The following is a 15,408-nucleotide window of genomic DNA, read 5'->3' as shown; positions in this document are numbered from 1 at the left end:
CAGCGCTCTCAAGGCCTTGTTCATAACAGGGTGAAGGAGCCCTGGCCCAGGCTCTGGCCCTGGGGGACACGAGGACGCTGCCGGGGGGTCCCTGTCCCCCTGTGCCACCCCCTGGCCCCCCGTCCCCGTGTCAGGCTCTGGGGTCGATCTCGTGGAACATCCTCTGGGGGAGGCTGCGGGGCTGGGAGCGGAGGGACCCAGGGGGACAGGGGGCCCCACTGTGCACGCGCAGGTTGGACTGCTCTGGGGGGAGCTGTGAGGGGGGCCGGGGCAGAGTGACCTCCCCAGTGACCTCACACAGCCCCTGGGATGTCACACTACCCCCGTGATGTCACACAGCCCCCGTGATGTCACACTGCCCCTGTGATATCACACAGCCCCAGTGATGTCACAGTGCCCCCGTGATGTCACACATCCCCTGTGATGTCACACAGATCCCTGTGATGTCACACATCCCCTGTGATGTCACACTGCCCCTGTGATGTTCCAGAGCCAACTCTGAGACGCCACGCTATGATGTGATACAGCTGCTCTGTGATGTCACAGAAGTCTCTGTGATGTAAGAAAGTCACTTTATGATTTCACAATCTCTACTGTGATGTCACAGCCTGCTCTATGATGTTACACAGCCACCCAGTGTTGTCACAGCCCACTCCCTGATGTCACAGAGCCACTTTCTATGATGGCAGGATCTGCTCTATGGCCTCACACCCTACTCTATGATGTCACAGCCAGCTCTGTGATGTAAAAACCCCCCTCAGTGATGTCACAAAACCCTCTCTGTGATGTCATACTGACACTCTGTAAGGTCACAGCACATACTTTGACCTCACTGCCAGCTCTATGACATCATGCAGCCATGCCATGATCTCACAGCCTGTTCTGTGATGTCACAAAGTCCCCTCTATGACGCTGTAGCTGCTCAGTGACCAAACACAACAAACTCTGTGATGTCACAGCCCAATTTGTGACCTCACACAGCCCACTCTGTGCTGTCACACAGCTCCTTGCTGACATCCCAGCTGCTCTGAGCCTCTGTGACACAGCCACAGAGGTGCTGCTGTGACACAGCCCCCTCTGGGCCATCCCACAGCCCCTGCCAGTGCTGAGCCCCTGTGAGCTCTGTCTGTGCCCTGCTGGTGTCCCTGAGGGGCCCTGGCAGTGCCCCAGCCCTGCTGGGCTGTGCACAGGAGCTGCTCCTGGCCAGAGCTGTCTCTCTGCAGCGCTGCCCTTGCCAGGAGCTGCCTCTGGGCCAGGAGCCCGGCCCAGCTCAGCAGCACAGACACAGCACAGGGACTTTAATGAGCCTCTGGGGCTTTGCTGCTCTTTGCATCAGACTCAGTCCCTCAAAGTGTGCTCCAAAAACCTTCTCAGGGACTCAAAAAGAAGGTGAAACACTGAAGTTTCTCATACTTTAAATAGATCCATCTGAGAGACAGGACTGAGAAAATGTCCCCAGGTTCCAGGTAGAGAAGAACACTGGTGGCAGTGATGACAGCAGGGGACAAGCAAGGGAAAGGTGTCTCTGCTGCTGAGCAAACCTTCGCCTCTGTCCCTGCAGGCTGTCGGTATCCCCGGCTGCCCCACCTGGCTGGGCCCTTCCTTTGCTGACAGCTCTGCCTCCTGCCTGCCTCTGCCTGCCCACACAAAGCCTGGGGCTGCTCCAGGCTCCTGCTGGGGATGTGCTGCACCACAGCCCTGCTCTGACAAGGAAATTCCTTTCTGCTGGTGTTCAGTCTGGACCTCCCAAGCTGCACTTGGTGCTATTAGGTCTTCTTCAGTCTTATTCCTACTATGAAGAAAAGCTCCAGCCTCTCTGAAACCACCCATCCATCCCTCCCAGGCTATTCCCTTTCAGTCCTCAGTCTCTACACCACTGACCACAGAGGCCGCAGACTCTCCCTGCTGGTTTTGTGATGAGGCCTCCAAACCCCATTCTGGGAGATTTTTGAGTCCTCTCCAAGGTCTGTGAAAAGGTAAAAATAGCATTCGAAGTTATTTTCTCCTAAATCCTACCGTGACAGAAAATGGGTCAGTATCTTTAAACTGAATGGGGACAAAATAACATTTGTTAGAAGGAGGAAATATTTTACAATTAAGAAAGTGGCAGGAAACTGCAGCTGTTTTTCCAGAGAAGTGGATTCCCCATCCCTGGAATTGTCCAAGAGCAGGAGCTTTGTGCAACCTCTCCCATTGAAACCCGCTCATCCCCAGTGACAGAATTCCTGCATTGTGGGTTCTCTGATGTGCTGGGTGCCCTCACAACGCTTCTGGCCAGAATGTCTGCTGAGGGCAGCCAGGCTGCTGCTGGGGCAGTGACCTCACAGCCATCACCATGGCAGCCCTGTCCCCTGGGCCTGGCTCTGCCCTTTCCTCTGCCCCTGCCTTGGCTCTGCTGCCATGAAGAGTTTTGTCATTAATATCTTGTCCCCAAGGTGCTTGGGCCAATGGCTTCCCAGTCAGGCTCCTGGGGCAGAAGTGGCTTTTCAGAGCCCAGCCAGGAATGAGCCCTGAGGCAGCAGCTCTGCAGTGGTGGCCACCAGGCCGGGCTGCCAAGGGAGGCTTCTGGCCATGTCCTGCAAGCAGCTGCTGCCGCCAAGGTGCCTTTGGTGCCTCAGGCTCTCCCTGGCACAGCTCCCAGCACGGCACTCTGCCCTTGTGCCCGAGCCCTTCCCTGTGCTGGGGCTGGCCTGGGGCTTTTCCTGCAGCGGGACCTGCCCTGCTGATGGCACAGGAAAGGCAGTTCCTGCTGGAGCAGGAGGCTCTGCCTGCAATGGGCTCCAACAACTCCAGCAAGGTCCTGTTTGCAAAGCCCCCAGTAAGCAATGAAGGAGGGGAGTCACACTGCTTTGGGGGTGAATAATGCTGAAACCAGCCTGACTCCTCCATCTCAAAGTTCAACATCCTCAGAGGGAGCTGAAGCTGTGGCAGAGCTGGAAAAATCCCCAGAGAAAGGAACAACCAAGTGACACCACTGAGAGCTTCTGCAGAGCTGCTGAGCTGGCCCAGCCTGGGCACATCTGACTGACAGGGCAGCACCTCAGATGAGAAAAGCCCCATCCCAAATTTTAATGGCAGCATCTCCTGACATTTCCCTTATTGAGGGGTGTGGGGATTCCTCCCAGTGGTGGGGACACCCTGAAGGTCACTGCTCCAGGCTGAGCCAAAGGGAATTGCCCATGGTCATTGGTCTGGGGCAGTGACATCAATCTCTGCTTAATTAAAGATTTTCCTTAATACAGTTGCTTTGAAATAATTTCCTAGTGCTCTGTATAATATATTTTACATCTCTTGCATCCTGGGATGAATATTTCTGATTAAGGAAATTTTGTCTAATCATTACCATAATAGAGAAAATATATTTATATAAATATATCTGCCCATGACAGGAACCCTGTGAGTGTCTGGGACATCCCGGCTCTTTGGCAGCCTGGGGACTCCTGGGATGTCACCGTGGAGCCCCTGTGAGTGCCTGTGACAGATCAGTGCCTTTGCATCACAAGATCCCCTGGGATGTCACCATGGAATGGCTGTGACTGCCTCTGACCACAGGGCTCTTTACCATCCCCAGAAAGCCCTGGGAAGTCTCCATGGAGCCCCTGTCTGTGCCTGTGACATTCCAGCTCTGGAACAGCCTGGAGACTCTTGGAAGGTCTCCAAGGAACCCCTCTGAGGGCCTGTGACAAATCTGATCCTAAGCAGGAAACGATCACCAGCCCCCTGTTGCTATGGGCAGTTTTCGTGGCAACCATCACCAGCCCCCTGTTGCTATGGTCAGTTTCCATGGCAACCATCCCCAGCTCCCTGTTGCTATGGTCAGTTTCCATGGCAACCATCACCAGACCCCTGTTGCTATGGGATGTTTCCGTGGCAACCATCCCCAGCCCCCTGTTGCTATGGTCAGTTTCCATGGCAACCATTCCCAGCCCTCTTTTGCTATCGTCAGTTTCCATGGCAACCATCCCCAGCCCCCTGTTGCTATGGTCAGTTTCCATGGCAACCATCACCAGACCCCTGTTGCTATGGTCAGTTTCCATGGCAACCATCACCAGACCCCTGTTGCTATGGGATGTTTCCGTGGCAACCATCACCAGCCCCCTGTTGCTATGCGCAGTTTCCATGGCAACCATCACCAGCCCTCTGTTGCTATGTTCAGTTTCCATGGCAACCATCACCAGCCCTCTGTTGCTATGTTCAGTTTCCATGGCAACCATCACCAGGCCCCTGTTGCTATGGTCAGTCCCTTGGCAGCTCCATGGAGACCCCATGCCAGGGGTGGTTGCCATGGACACCAGCTCAGGCCTGCAGCCACAGCCCGTTGCCATGGATACCATTGGCAGTCCCATCCCCAGGCTCATGGGATCCCAGAACCACGGAATTGGCTGAGCTGGGAGGGACCCATCAGGATCCTCCAGTCCAACTGCTGGCCCTGCACAGGACACCCCAACAATGCCAGCCTGGGCCTGGCAGCGCTGTCCAAACGCTGCTGCAGCTCAGAGAGCCCTGGAGCTGGGACCCTTCCCTGGGGAGCCTGGGCAGAGCCCCAGCAGCCTCTGGGCAAAAACCTTTTCCTGACATCCAACCTGAGCCTGCCCCAACTCAGCTGCAGCCGTTCCCTCCACTCCTGTCCCTGGGCACCAGAGGGAAGACGTTCCCACAGCCCCAGCCACGGACCCGCTCCCAAGGCTGTTGCCATGGCCACCAGGGCTGGGACCAGCTGGGATGCTCGGTTTCCAAGGGCCGGGGTTCAGGAATGGGATTCCCCAATTTCCTGCTCTTGCTAAAACCGCGCTGCCCTCACTGCCCTCCCGCCTCCCATGGAAAGCACAAAGGCAAAGATCCCGGTCTGGGATAAGAACAATTTATTAGGAACAGGAACAAGATAAGGGACAAACAGAACTGAAACAATATTGATAACAGAAGGGATAAATTAAACAGTATACTGGGAAAACTAAAACACAACTCACTGGGTCTTCCTGGCCACAATTTCCCCTGTTTGGAAAGGACACCCTTCTTCTCAGGGAGAGAGAGAGTGAGTGTCCCTTTTCTGCACCTGGAAATTCTCTGAGGTGGGAGTGAATGTAATGACACAGCCATGGTAAGACCCTCATGTTTTTCAATGCTGCATCATGACACTGGTAGGGGCAGGGAAAGGGACAGGTGTCTTCCCAGCATGGATCATGGGGAACATGGATCAACACGGCTCTTCCCAATGTGGGTTCTCCCATGGGGGATGAAGCTGGAGTGGTTGATGAAGCTGTTCCTGCATTTGTGGCATTTGCAGGGATCCCTTACTGGTGGCTCCGTTGGTGTCTGGTCAAGTGAGAGCTGGTGTTGAAGCTCTTCCCACACTGGGGACACTCGTAGGGCCTCTCCCCTGTGTGGATGCGTTGGTGGATGATGAGGGTGAAGTTGTGCTTGAAGCCCTTCCCGCACTCAGGGCAGTGGAAAGGCCTCTCATCTGTGTGAATCCGCTGGTGCTGGAGGAGACTGGAACTGGTCTGAAACCTCTTCCCACATGTGGCGCACTGGTAGCGCCTCTCCCCAGTATGGATGCGCCAGTGCTTGATGAGGTCGGAGTTGTGCTTGAAGCCCTTCCCGCACTCAGGGCAGAGGAAGGGCCTCTCCTCAGTGTGAATCCGCTGGTGCTGGAGGAGATTGGAGCTGGTCTGAAACCTCTTCTGACACTGGGGACACTCGTAGGGCTTCTCCCCAGTGTGGATGCGTTGGTGGGTCACAAGGTTGGATCTGTAGCTGAAGCCCTTCCCACACTCCCCACACTTGTAGGGCCATTCCCTGGTGTGGATCCTCTGGTGCCTGATCAGGTGGGAGCTCCGCCTAAAGCTCTTCCCACACTGCAAGCACTTGTGGGGCTTCTCCCCATCATGAAGCTGCTCATGGACCACCAGCTCTGAACTCTGGCTGAAGCTCTGCCCGCCTTCCTGGCTCAGGGTGGCTCTTTCTTCTTCAGAGCACCCTGGGCTGGGTTTGGAGCCCCTCCTCATGGGGGATGTCTGAGGTTTTTCTTCCCTGTTGGATTCCTGTGCGTTAGAATCACTCAAAACGGCCTCTTTCACAAGGTTCTGCCATGCAGATTTTTCCTCCCTGGTCTCCATCCTCAGTTCCTTCCCTGGGGAAGGAAGGACAAGGAGAGGATGGGATTTGCCTCCATGCCAGAGGGAAGGGGAAGGAGATTCCCCCAGTGCATCCCCAGCAGGATGGCTTTGGCAGCAGGGTTGTCCTGCAGCCAGGGGCTGTGCTGGGCTGGGAGATAGAGCAGGAGAGAGAGGGATATAGGAACTGACTTCCTCCTCACCTATCTGGGTGTCCTGGGGATCCTTCCTCTTCCTCACAGCCTCCTTCGCCATCCAATCAAGGTTTGGGAATGGGAAATCCTGTTCTGGGAAGAAAACAAAGGGTGCGCACATTGTCTTTTGTACTGGTTTGAAGGCAAACCTGGGGAGGGTCTAAACCAGAATTACAATTTAAAAGAAAATGAAGATCAAGGCAATGATACAGAAACACTGCCTTAAACTGACAGAGTCAGGATATAACCTGACACCCTGTTGTTCAGGGTGGTGGCTGCAGTCCCAGTAAATGGTGGTGCAGTCCTGTTGGAGAGACGAAGGTGATTCTGTTGAAGCAGTGATCCTGTAGAAGGGTCTGGTCTTCCTATGGAGGTCCAATGGTGGTTCTGGAGCTCTTGTCCTCTGGCAATCCAGTAGGCAAGCTGCTCCTGGTGTAGCAAAGTGTCAGCTTATATCCAGGTAGGAATGCTTGGATCCTCCCCCTGGGCGGAGCATCCCACAATGGGAGGATGGAATTTTATCAGTCCTGCAGTGACACTCAATGGCCCATTCACAGGAGATATCTCCCCTGGAGGGCGTTATCAGGGCTGAGTCATGGAAGAGATAAAGAACACTGCCCCACCTGTTTATAACAGTTGCTGAAGGTGGGGATTGAAAACATGCATTTGGTTACATCTTGCATGGCAGCCTGAAACAGTGGGGTAATCCCTGCTCAGGGGGTGAACACCAGCCCCCTTACCCAAACTGGCTCAGCTGTAAAACCCTCACCCTGGGAATGCCACGCATACAGGGGGCAATGTCACACTTGGGAGGGGAGGGCTCTTTTTCATGTCATTCCCTTCCTGTCCCCCCTTTTCTATCCCATTTACTTTTCAATAAAATTCATTTTGGGTTTGGTCTCATTATCACCTTAATTGGGGCAGAGGAATCTCTCTAACACTTTTCTTAACCAGACTCACCAGACTGTGAAATTATTTTTGCACAGTGAGTTTAGGCACTGTTCTCTGACCCCAAGTGCCTTTGACAACAGCATGGTTCCCTCCTCTGAGGAAGTTGTGGTTCTCTCTGGAGGAACTCTTTAAAACTGGGCTGCAGATTTCTCTGAGTGACTTATGGGAGAACCAATGAGGTAAATCGCCTTTGTGGGCCTGGAGAGTAAAGAAAATATTTTGTTGTCCTTCTATTACAGCGACCTGATGAAGGTCTTCAGGGTGAGAGAAGTGGATGAGAATCTTGGTTCATGATCAGAAGGCTGGATTTATTGATATATGATATATAATACATTATAACTATACTAAAAGGAATAAAGAGAAAAGTTGCAGAGGCTTGCTAAGCTAAGAATAGAAAGAAGAGAATGAATAACAAAGTTCTGTGTCCAGCAGAAAGCAAGGACCAACTCTCCCGTGAGTGGTCAGCAAATCCAAACACTCACAGAAGACCAATCACAGACGCTCCTGTTACATTCCACATCAGCAGATAATTATTGTTTGCATTTTTCTTCTGGGGCCCCAGCTTCCCAGAAAGGACAAATCCTAAAAGAGAGGATTTTATGAAAAAATGTCTGCGACATCCTTCCTTGAAATGTTTTTTAAAATCACATGAGGAAAGGGAGAAAATGATACCAGCGAGACTGACAAGGTTCATTCATCCCATGGTGAGGAACACAAGGCTGCTAAAAGTCCTACAAGAAGCTCAGCTCAAGTAGCTAAATTCCCAAATAACTCCTGAATTCCCAAGCTTGAGTACTTTGCGAAATGTGAGAATCATTTTTCTCTTCATCCCTGTCGCCTTTGTGACAGCTACAAAGAGTTTACTTTCCTTTTAATGATATCTGTCTTGGGCTGAATTTACACTTTTATCAGAACGTGCTAGCAGCTGAGCTGGAACTGTGCAGGAACCCGTGGAACTTGGAATTGCCACAAAATTGCTTGTACTGTCAGTTTATTAATGTTTGGGATTTGTTTGCATTTTCATCACATCCGACTTTTGGGAAAATCAAATATTCATCAAAGTGATTTATGCAGAGTCAAGTATGATTTCTGCCAAATTTATTTTGCCAGTGCCCAGGGGATGCTCGAGGGGTCTCTGTGCTTCTCGCCCTGGAGGATGCTTGGCAGGGGTTTGGGGGTTTGTCCCTGTCCCTGTCACCCCAGGGCATTCCCCAGGGGGTCTCCATCATTCTCACCCCAGAGAATGCCCGGAGGGTCTCCCTCCCTCTCACCCCTGTGCCAGGGGGTACTCAGGGCAGTCTCTGTCCCTCTCAGCCCAGGGGATGCTCGGGGGTCTGTGTCCCCTCGCCCTGGGGGATGCTCGGGGGGTCTCCATCCCTCTGGCCTCAGGCAATGCCTGTGCAGGGCTGGGGACCAGGGGCTCTGTGTCCCTCTCACTGCTGAGGGTGCTCGGGGCTGGGGGGGCTCTCCGACCTTCTCACACCTGGGGAGGCCGGGGGGGTCTCTGTCCCTCTCAGCCCTGCTGTGACCCCACCCAAACATCATCGGGCTCAGAGGGACAGAGACACCCCCAAACCCCCAGAAGGGCTGAACCTGGGATTTGGTTTGGGGCTGAGGATTTAGGAAGGGGCTGGAATTGGGGCTGGGATTGGAGTTGGGGCTGAGGTTTGGATTAGAGCTGGGATTGGGGTTAAGGCTGGACATGGGATTGGCTTTAGGGCTGGGGTTGGGATTGGGTCTAGGGCTACCCAAGTCTGGCACTGGGATGAGATTAAATACAGAACTGTGAGTGTGTCTAAACATGGAGTGAAATTGAGACCAGGATCAGGGTAAGGTTTGGGATTGAGCTCAACCAGGGCAGGACAGGGGGGATGTCACTGCAGGATGTCCCTGGCATTGTTCCAGCCCTCCTCAGGCACCTCCAAACATGGGGAGCAGCTGGGTGTCCCAAGATCCAGGTGCTCTGTCGTGGTTTGACCGGAAATGGGACATCTGGGATATGTTGTTTTTGCTGTGGTCAGCAATGGGTGTTCGGATTTTAAGATGAGCACCTGGTTTGACCAGTGGGGCATTGGATCCGCCTCTTGAGACCACAAACCCAAGGAGTTAGAAGCAGGGCTCTTTTCCTTCAGAGCTCTCTTTGGATTTCCGGCGGGAAGGAGTTGGCTGGGCTGGGGGAGGGGAAAGCCACGTGGCCCATCTACGGTAGGCCGGACCCGGTGGAAGGGTGGAGGGGCACCGAACGACCTGTTTACCCCCCCCCTCCTTTTGGAGATGGAGAGAGAATGCAGCCTGTGCTTGAACTGTTACCTTGAAACCTGATATCATGTGCTGGCAGCACGGCTGGGAGGAGAAGGGGGGGGGCTGTGAGCAGCCCAGCGGCCTGGGAGAGCTTTTAACCCTTGTGGATAATGAAAACTTCACATAACATTACCTTTCCTAGGAAACGGATAAGAGTGGAGGATGAAGGAAGAAATAGGCCAGTAAGGAGGTCTGGCAAAGAGAAAGAGAGATGTTGAAGGAATGGAGGAAGATGGAGTGGCAATTTTGCTGGACTCTTTTGTTGTATTTCCATGGACTGTTTCCTGGTGATACAGAGGCTGCATTGCAGGGGGAAGCGGAGGCTCGGAGCCAGGAGAGTTTGGTGTTGAGACCCCTCGGCCCCAGGGGGTGTAGAAGAAATGGGGGGGACAAAGGTCCCAGAGATGAGAGTGTGCTCTGCTTGGAACAAGACGAGGCATCCTTAAAAGGCCCACCCTGAAAGCAGGCGTCTGCCCCATCCCATGCCTGGTGGTGAGAGCACCTTGGCATGGAAAGGAGATGTCACGAGATAGCAGGACTCTGGGCGGTGCTAATTGTGACAAGAAGTCCGTGGCACAAGGAAGGACTCTGTCTACTCTTCATGAGCTGAAGATTTGATTTTCTAAAGGGTGGTGCCAGACTGAGTGTGGATAATTTTGGGAAATGTAATTGTACTGGGGATCTGGAGGAGGAGGAGGGGGAAGTGTTTCTGTGTAGTTTTCATTTTCCTTGTGTTTTCTTTTTTTTTTTTTTTTTTTTTTTTTTCCTTTGTGGTTTAGTTTTTTGTAGTTTAGTTAATAAAGTTTTTTCCCCTTTTTTCCCTAAGCAGGAGCCTGCTTTGCTTATTCCCGGGTACCACCTCACAGCAGAAGCCAGGGAGAGGGAATTTTCATGGAGGAACTGGCATTGTGCCAGTGTCAAACCATAACATGCTCCCACGCTGCCCCTCAATACCAGGCGAGCATTCCCTGAGGGCAGCCCTGACTGTGACCACTGGGGCTCTGGGATCAGCCCTCACATCCCTGTGGGAGCGGCAGCAGACAGGATGTGAGATTCCCCCGCCCCGTTTTTCCTATGGAAGGGTGAAGCCTAGCTGCCCTTTTCTTCTGGTGCCTCCTCCTCTCCTCAGCTGAGGATGTCAAACTCCCCAGGAGCAGGAAAATCCCCATTCCCTCTTTCCTTGTGGCTGCAGCCTGGAACATCCACCCAGAATGAGGGACTTTCTGACAGCCCTGCTGAATGACACTGGCAAGAGGTTTGTGAGAAGAGGAAGAAATTGTATTTCGATAGTAAATAAAAAGGTGCAAAATTATTCCTTTCTGTTATATTCCTTTTCAGTCAGTTCTGGTCTGTTTTCAGAGTGCCACCTTCTCAGCTGACTGCGTTTGTGCCCCCTTTCTCTCCTGCCTCTCTTTGCCTGCTCTGTTTCTCTCTCAGAGTCTCCCTTGACCCAGGGCAGCTCACACCAAAGACCGTGCCCGGATTTCATTCCCAATTCAGGAGCTACAACAACCATGGGGGAAGTTACGAAGGCTCGCAGTGAAATGCCACTGTAAGATCCTGCTCCACTTGTCATTTGGCTCCTTCTTGACAGCTTTGCCCTCAAGGGCAGGAACATCTTTTCATAGCTGAGAACTGGAATTCCAGACCCTGGCAGTGTGTGCCGCGGATCCCAGAGGGGCATTCCCGAGGCTCCCAGGGTGGTGTTCCTGCCGTGCCTCCCAAGGAGCTTCTCTCCCAAGGGCAGTAGATCCAGCAGCTCTGTGGGCTCCCAGAGAACACAACAAAGGTGGCTTTGATGGACATTTTCCAGCACCTTCCCCTCTGGAAGCAGAGGGAGGGAGGAAATAGAAGCGAGTCCTGGAAGGACTGGGGTGGGAAGGAACCCTGTCCATGGATTACGACCCCGCGAGGGAGAGACGCCTCTGCCCCAGTGAAGGAGCGAATGAGAGCGTGGGAAAGCAACCGACGATTATTGAGCGTGGACTGAACGGAACAAGAAATGGGGAGGAGAAAGGGAGAGAAAGAAAGCGGGAAGAGGTCTCAAAGAGAGAAAGAAAAAGGAAAGAGGTCTCAGAGAACAGAAAGAAAAGGGAAAAGGCTCCCGCCCGGACTCCGCAGCTCCCAGGAACACCCGCAGGACGTAGCGCCTTTTACATATCCAGCCAATCAGAGGACGCAGTAAACAATTTCCAGCCAACCAGAGCATTTCTCGCCGATGACTCACCGGTTGCCAGGCGGGCCCGCAGAGCCCGGCGGCCCCGGAGCGGAATTTGGGGCTCGGGCCGGGGGGACGGATCCGCCCGGGGGGGTCCCCGAGCCCCTGCCCAGCCCTGGGGCCGATCGGGGGCTCCCCCAGCCAGCAGCCGGTGCTGCGGGGCCGCGGGGCAGAGCGGTGGGAAAGGGGGGTCCGGGCTGGCAGCGGAGGAAATGCGGGAGGAAGAGGAGGGAGAGGAGGAGCAGGAGCGGGAGCGGGAGAATCGCGGCGCTCGCAGCGCCCGCACGCCGAGCCTGCAGCACCCCCTGCCCCGGGAGCATCGCCCCCAGCCCCGAGCCGCAGGTGAGGGCGGAGGCCGAGCTCGCCCCGGCTCCAGCCAGGGGTCTCCGGGAGGATTTTTTTGGAGAGTGTTCGGAGACGGCAGATCCCGGACTCGAGCCCCGGGTATCCCCGGGCTCCCCAAGAGGAGCTTTTTCGGGGGGAGAGGAGCCGCGATCGCCCCTCGGGATGGCCCCGGGGGGGCCACGCGAGGATGGCCCGGTACCGACGGGGCGGGACATTGGTTTTGGGGATCCCCGTGAGAGCCGGGGCTGTGGAACGGGGGACCCCCGGGGCGGGGAGAGGGAAAGGGGCGATACCGGAGCTGGGGGACCCCCGGCAGCCTGGAGATGAGGCGGGGACGGGACCCCCTGACCCTGACAGGGGCGTGTCCTGGAGTGACTTCATGATGCTCGGACCCCATCGGTCTGTTTAGCCCAGAAATGAGTTCTGCACCTTTAAGGCTGGTTCTGAGAGAGAAGGGGAAGAGGAAGAAGCTGCAGTTTGTTTTCAGAAACTGCACTCACTCCTCTACATTCCAGCTGCTGGATGGACAGACAGCAGGACAGAGCTGTCCTTTGCTTTTAGTTAGTTTTTAGCTCGCTGAGGCAGAGAAGTTCCCTGGTGTGAAGGTCCACCCAAAATGAACGGGTGACGAATGATTTTTTGGTGCAAAAATAACCAACAAAGGCACAGGGGTTTTGCAGTAACAAATCAATAAAATGCAATTTTATTGATGATAACCACAGCTGAATATGCGTTTGGTTAGGGAATCTGGGGAAGAGAAGGGTAGGACAAGGGAAAAAGGGAGGAAAGAAGGTTAGGGAAGGGGTATAGCTACCAAAATGTGATGTCTTCAGGGTCCCGCCGCCGAAACTCGCTGGTGCACGCTTTGGGGAGATCTCAGAGGACAGTCGAAACTGAACCCCAAATATACTGTTCTTGGTTGGGGGAAGGGTGGCCAAAATTAGGTTTCCATGGAGGGGAGAAGAATAGGAGGAGGGGGAGAGGCTATTCCATTGTTTTCATGGCCGAATGTTCGCAGGTACGTTTACTCTGGGCAGGTTTTCCCCCTTCCCCGAGTTGGGAGGGGGTACAGTCCCAGTCTCTGGAAGGAGGTTGCCAGGGGGGTGCCACGGGGGTGCCAATAGGGTGCCAGAGGGGTTCTTGGTTCCTTGATGAGGGGATTCGCATCTCTGTTGGTCCGTCACAGTGGTTGAAGGCAGGTGAGAGGGGTCTTCTCTTGGAGGGGGGAGCCACCCCAGAGCTCAGTCCAGCCAGGTCAGGAATTTGGAAGAAAGTCCATATCCATTGTTCAGAAAAGGGCAGCATGCCCCTTTGAGTACAGCATGGCATGTTCTGCAAACACCACCTGTGAACACACTGAATAAGCATGAGACTTTCTTTCCCAACTGGCTCAACAGTTTTTAACCTTTCGGTGGTCTTTTTCTCATGACAATTGTGAGGCAAAAATGAAGGATTTTCGGATGGACTTCCACGCCTGGACTGTGGTTATTCTTTTTCTTTGGAGCTGTTTAAATCTGCTCTGTACTGAACATACAGAACACCACCGGCAGCTCGCACCTGTGGCCCACCTGGCTAAGCCTGGACCAGCATTTCCAGTTCTGGAGGGACTGAAAAGAGTCTGATAAGAGACTGATAAGACACTGAGTGCACGGAGCTACAACCCAAGGAGGAACTTTCAGAGTTTGTCATATATTTTGGAGCAGCAAGAGGTTTTTTTGCTTAATATTGTTCAATTTTTGTGCTGGTAAATGCTTTGCCTGTAAAGTAACATTTTTTTTCCACTTTCTGCTAAGGAAATATTTTCCCAAACTGGCTGAGGGTGGGGCTGCTGAATCAGCATTCTAGAGGAAACTCCTTTTGGAGGGTTTCAACCAAATTTGCCCTAAACCAGGACAGGGTGGTAGAAAGAAAGGGGAACCCCAAGTGGCTGGATTGGGGTGAGGCTGGAGAGGGGAACCTTGGGACCCCAGAACCTCCCAGAATCCAAAAGCAGGACCCTGGAGAGGGGGGATCCCCAGGACCCATGGGATCCCCACAAGCCCTGAGATGGGGGACCAACCATAACCCAAGAGGGATGAGACTGGAAATGGGAAACTCCTGGCATCTTTTTTTGATTTACTCTTTATTTTGGGACATCAGGTGACTTATAGAAATGGACGTGGGTGGGAGGAATCCCCAACCAAAGGCATTCAAAGCTCGTTTTTCCCCAAAGCTTCCCACTGTAACATCCCCCCTGTCCCGCTCTGGGTGAGCTCAATCCCAAACCCTGATCCTGGTCTCAATCTCACTCCACATTTAGACAAACTCACAGTTCTGTATTTAATCTCATCCCAGTGCCAGATTTGTCTAGCCCCAGACCCAATCCCAACCCCAACCCTAAAGCCAATCCCATGTCCAGCCTTAACCCCAATCCCAGCTCTAAACCAAACCTCAGCCCCAACTCCAATCCCAGCCCCAATTCCAGCCCCTTCCTAAACCCTCAGCCCCAAACCAAATCCCAGGTTCAGCCCTTCTGGGGGTTTGGGGGTGTCTCTGTCCCTCTGAGCCCGATGATGTTTGGGTGGGGTCACAGCAGGGCTGAGAGGGACAGAGACCCCCCCGGCCTCCCCAGGGGTGAGAAGGTCGGAGAGCCCCCCCAGGCCCGAGCACCCTCAGCGGTGAGAGGGACACAGAGCCCCTGGTCCCCAGCCCTGCACAGGCATTGCCTGAGGCCAGAGGGATGGAGACCCCCGAGCATCCCCCAGGGTGAGGGGACAGAGACCCCCGAGCATCCCCTGGGCTGAGAGGGACAGAGACTGCCCTGAGTACCCCCTGGCACAGGGGTGAGAGGGAGGGAGACCCTCCAGGCATTCTCTGGGGTGAGAATGATGGAGACCCCCTGGGGAATGGCCTGGGGTGACAGGGACAGGGAAACCCCCCCCCCCCCAAGCATCCCCTGGGCACCAGACAAAGTAATGTTGTTTCTTGTCAGAAATCAAAATTGACCCTAGATAAAATGCCTTGAATTTACTCTTCCCACAAGTCACTTGTGATGGAAAGGCAAATAAATCCCAAAATTTTATAAACTTACAATAGAAGCTATTTTGTGGCAAATCCAAATTCCTTTGGTCCTGCACAGCTCCAGCTCAGCTGCTGGCACATTCTAAAAAAGAAAAGTGGAAAATAGGCCCAATATGGATTATGAAAAGGAAGGGGAAGCTATGTGTAGCTGTCACAAATGTGACAGGAACAAAGAGAAAATTATTCTAACATTTGGAAAAGTTACCCAGCCTGTGAAACAAACTTC

This window comes from Melospiza melodia, unplaced genomic scaffold, assembly GCF_035770615.1.
Source record: "Melospiza melodia melodia isolate bMelMel2 unplaced genomic scaffold, bMelMel2.pri scaffold_70, whole genome shotgun sequence".
In the NCBI taxonomy this organism is placed as follows: domain Eukaryota; kingdom Metazoa; phylum Chordata; class Aves; order Passeriformes; family Passerellidae; genus Melospiza; species Melospiza melodia.
This window is presented reverse-complemented; position numbering follows the sequence as displayed.